This window comes from Echinops telfairi, unplaced genomic scaffold (assembly GCF_000313985.2).
Source record: "Echinops telfairi isolate 266 unplaced genomic scaffold, ASM31398v2 ScPeMD7_7405;HRSCAF=8443, whole genome shotgun sequence".
In the NCBI taxonomy this organism is placed as follows: domain Eukaryota; kingdom Metazoa; phylum Chordata; class Mammalia; order Afrosoricida; family Tenrecidae; genus Echinops; species Echinops telfairi.
In genome coordinates this window covers 2,922,701-2,927,514 of record NW_022111305.1, presented here as the reverse complement: position 1 = coordinate 2,927,514, position 4,814 = coordinate 2,922,701, and positions in this window count along the sequence as shown.

Genomic DNA, 4,814 nt, shown 5'->3' with positions numbered 1-4,814 from the left:
TCCATTTAAGTGGTACCAATTGCAATGCATAATCATTTTGCACGATAGTTAACTAATCTCCTAAACCAGCTTGAAAAGAACATACTCCTCGCAAAAAAATTAGAAAAAGAACTTTAAAATCGTTTTGCAAAGTCCAATGCATTCTTATCATGACTATCACAATTCAGTGCTATGATGTTCCATATTCCTGTTGAATGGTGTGACTCATTAAGCTCTCATTCATTATGAAAATAGACGGACAAATTATATTCTTTGTAAGTGAAATCATTAAGGAAGTAATTTACAAAATACATTAAGCCCTTTCATGATCTTTCTGAAAGAAAAGCCAAATAGTTTTAAACACATTGCAAGGTTATTATCATTTTAAAATCTTAGATTTTTTTACTTTTCCATGGTTATTTTGTAAAATCATTGTTGCACAAATAACGAAATTTGGTTACACTTTGCATAGCACAGACTTTACTCCTTCGTGTGCCCAGGAGAATCAGGGTTTAACTGTGTTTTCATGAAGTTTAAAATAACGATGAAATTCCTGCGTGCAAATGTTCTTTTCTTTGCCTTTCAAATTTGTGTAAACAGTCTTGCTCCTTAGAGACTGTTACATGACCCTTCATCTCTTCAATTTTTCTTCTAAATCATCATTTAATGCTTGTAAAAGCAACATATAAGCCAGGCAGCATGTTACAAGCTTAAAAGAAGGTTGTCTAATCCTCTGCGGAGTTTTAAAATCAGTTTTCTACTTAAATTTAAGGTGGAAGTCGGAGCAGATTTAATGCCCTCCTATGCTATGCATACTCACAATATTGTTCATTACCGGGAACTTGCCAGTACATATTTGTTTCCCAGGAAAAACAGAGCCCCATTCATTATTCATAGAAGTCCTTCCATGCAGTAGAGACATCTATTCTCTTATGCCTTTATGACCAGAGTGCTGTGAAACCTGGAGATATTATTTTTGGAATATAACTTAGCAATTAAAAGTGACCAGCAATAGATTGCGTAGTGCTGTCCTCAGCCCTGATTGGCTGTGATGGCAAGTGGCCATCAGGGAAACCGAGGGTGCATTTCGGCTTGTTCTGTACTTGCTCGCGACACTTCCTGGGAAACACACCATTAGTTGACGCAACTCCCAGCTTATACTCTTGGAATCCTCTGATCCCCACACATGCCAGGCTTATCTAAAACAAAGATTTCATTCTCTCCCTTGAAATGTAATAAAACGTGTGAAGTTAATATAGGGGCAAGTGGTAGACATAAGGGCTTGGCAGTGAGTTCCGGTTATAGATTTACGAAAATTACATGTATTATTTTAACTTGACAAGTATAGTTTTAAGTAAAATGATATTAAAAATAAAACCATATTCTTCAAATAAAAATATTTTATATGAACACAAAGATAACATGCTTCTTATAATTAATAAAAACGGAGGATGTTGACCATCTTTGTTGTATCTATTAAGTATAATTAATCTTGCTTAGATTTTGCCTTACTGATAAACAACGTGATCAAGATCGATGCTATACTCTCAAAAATAGATCTAACAATTTTTGGTAATTTGAGTCCTGAGGATACTGAGGTAGTTAGTTTATTGTGCCAACCTGGCCGATAAACACATGTAGAGTTAATTGAAGGGCGGAGGGATAAATGGCTCAGTGAGCCTCGCCTTTCTAGTTCTCGAGTCTTCTACTTTCTGATGGTCACACCAGGATGCAGCTGCCTTAGCCAGTTCCCTGCTTTAGCTGGCAAGGCTCACTTCCTGCAAGACATCCTGAGAAGAAGTCACATCGACCTATCCCGATGCAGCCCTGGGTGCTGAATCAGCCATGTGGAGACCCCTGCCAGCGCTGAGCTGCTTACACATTCACTGACTCGGCTTTCCTCCTGCAGTCGGCATCATTGAATCTGTTTTGGGAGATGGAGGAGGACTTGTGGATTGCTGTCGGACATATGGGTTAATGGGTTAATGTTGGACTTGTGGACTTGGGCAGCACTGGGTTGGGATGTTTTCTTGATGCACACTTAACCTTCACATACAACTCTCTCTTAAACATGAGTTTCTGTGGATTTGTTTCTTTAAAGTACCCAGACTAACACAGATACAAATCTAGTAATATATTGTTGTTCTACTAGGTCTTCATTAAGCTTTTAAAATGTGCCACAGCAGGTACAGGATAAGCATATAATAGTTAGGAAACTGCATGATGTAGGAGATGAAAGTACATATATAAAAATGTTAGGAACCAAAACATAAAAATGGCAACAACACCACTTATGAATTAAACTCCACTAAAAGCATTAGTATTGAAAAAGAATATATTACAGTGTGGTCACATTGGAAAGCTGTTTCCTAACTTAGTACTTAATTCTTGTGTTTATTATCCTTAGGAATGATTAAGTCAAGAAAAAAATTATACACACACACACACACACACACACACACACTATTCACACTGTGTTAGCCTGGGTAGACTAGAGAAACAAATTCATAGACATTCATATGTGTATATAAAAAAGAGCATTAGATACAACAGCAATTGAATATTGAGAAAATATCCCAGCCCAGCCCAGATCTAGTCCATAAGTCCAATATTAGCCCATATGTCTGATACCAATCTATAAATTCCTCTTCAGACCCAGAAAACAATGACTCCGAATGCAGGAAGATCACAGGCCAGTGGTTGTATAGTCTTGTGGGTCCAGCGATGGTGCAAGCATCTCAGCACTGGCGTGGGTCTCCATGTGGCTCCTCCAGGTCCAGGGCTCTCTCTGCCATCAGCATAAACCCATGCCTTGTCAGTAGAGAGTCTCTCAGGGAGTGAGCCCAGAGAGAGTGTGTCTCCTTCCTCCAAGGAGGAAGACAGCAGTTCCCAGAATCCTCAGGAGAAGGCCATGCCCACACAGAGGCCTCATTGGCTATGACCTGATTGACAACATAGACTCCACCCCTTCACTCTAAATCTTCAAATTGACGCTAGATTATGTAACAACCAAACACACCAACCATGAAGGTGAATCATCATAGCTCAAAAAGTTACACCAGTAATTATTATTGAAAGCTATCTGTGAAACTCACCTAAGAGGTGAGATTCACTGTAAAAAAAAATCAGTCAACTTTGAGGTATCAGTCAGGCTTCTTCAAGTGACATCATTAAAAACATATAAGTGAAAAAAGAAAGGGAAAGTTGTTGGTATGCTATGGAATTGAGAGTGTTGGCCCAGTTCCACTAAAATCTATAAGTTGAATTATGATTTATTGAGTTATATATTACTGGTAATCTAGTGATTTTCTCCTGTTTTCTCTTTCTTACGATCAATAATCATTTTTATGATGTTCTTTTGGGATGAGCATGAATAGAGAAAAGCTGACAGTCTTTAACAAATGGTGCTGGAAAAACTGGATATCTACGTGCAGAAAAATGAAGCAAGACCCTTACCTTACTCCATACATAAGGACAAATTCCAGGTGGATCACAGACTTCGAGGTAAAACTCCAAAATATCAGGATCATCAGTGAGAAAATTGGGACAAAGCTAAGAACATGAGTGCAGGGAATACATGGGTTATCAGAAATAAGGAAGGATACACACTCAGAGGAAGCTAAAATAGATGGGTGGGACATAGTAAAGATATAACCCTTGTGTACATTAAAAGACTTCATCAAGAGAGTAATAAGAGAGCCCACTGACTGATATTTAGCAATGACATATCAGACAAAGGGATTATTACTAAAATCTACAAAATTCTGCAGCCTTGCAACAAGAAAAAATGAATTGCCCACAGAGGAGGTGGGCAAAAGAGTTGAACAGAAGATTCACAAGGGAGGAAACCCGAATGGCCAACAAACATATGAGAAAGTGTTCCTGATCATTAAACATCTGGGAAAGGCAAATCAAAACAACTCTGAGATACCATCTAACACTCTCAAAGACAGCCCACTTCAAAAATCAGAAAGCAACAAATATTGGAGGGGGTGTGGTGAGACAGGAACCCTCATGCACTGCTGGTGGTCTTGTAGATACATACCTAAAACAGATGGAAATCGAGTTACTTTACGACCCAGTAATCCTCCCACTGGGCATATACCAAGAAGAAATAAAAAACAGGCCACGACCAGACATCTGTGCTCCAATATTCATTGCTGCACAGTTCACAATCCCAAAGAATTGGAAACAGCCTAAATTTCCATCGATAGATGAATGGGTTAAAGCACTCTGGTATATACACACAGTGGAGTACTACACATCCCCCAAAGTAGTGATGAAAACATGAAGCACCCGGTCTAGTGGAAACAGCTGGAGGGTATTATTTTGAGTGAAGTTAGCCAAGCGCAAAGGGACACGGACCCCATGAGGCCACTGAGGTAAGTTCAAACAGCAGACCGGGCACAGGAGAAAACGGATGTATCTCAAATTCCGGGGCTGAGTACTAGATACTCTAGCATAAGCCAGACCAAACCCCATGAGGCATTTGTCATGAAAGCCAAATTAACTAATTATAAAAGATGCAGATAGCACCTGTGTTGAAAGACCACCCCACCCCACCCCACCCCCTGCCTTATATACCTTTAAGGTCCACAGAGGGGTGGGGTAAGAAGAGAGATGGCAATGGGGGATCAAGGCACTAATCCACCCAAGGGGAGGGTATTGTTTATGTCTCCACAGGAGAGGAAGAGGGAGAGTAGACCTCATTCCAGCGCCAATCCTTGAAGGCAATGTTCCTGATTGGAGCGGCTTCTTCACAGAGAGGACTGCAGGGTTGCCCTCAGCTCAAGACGTGACATCACCTCCCTAGAAAAGAGCACTACGAAGGATAG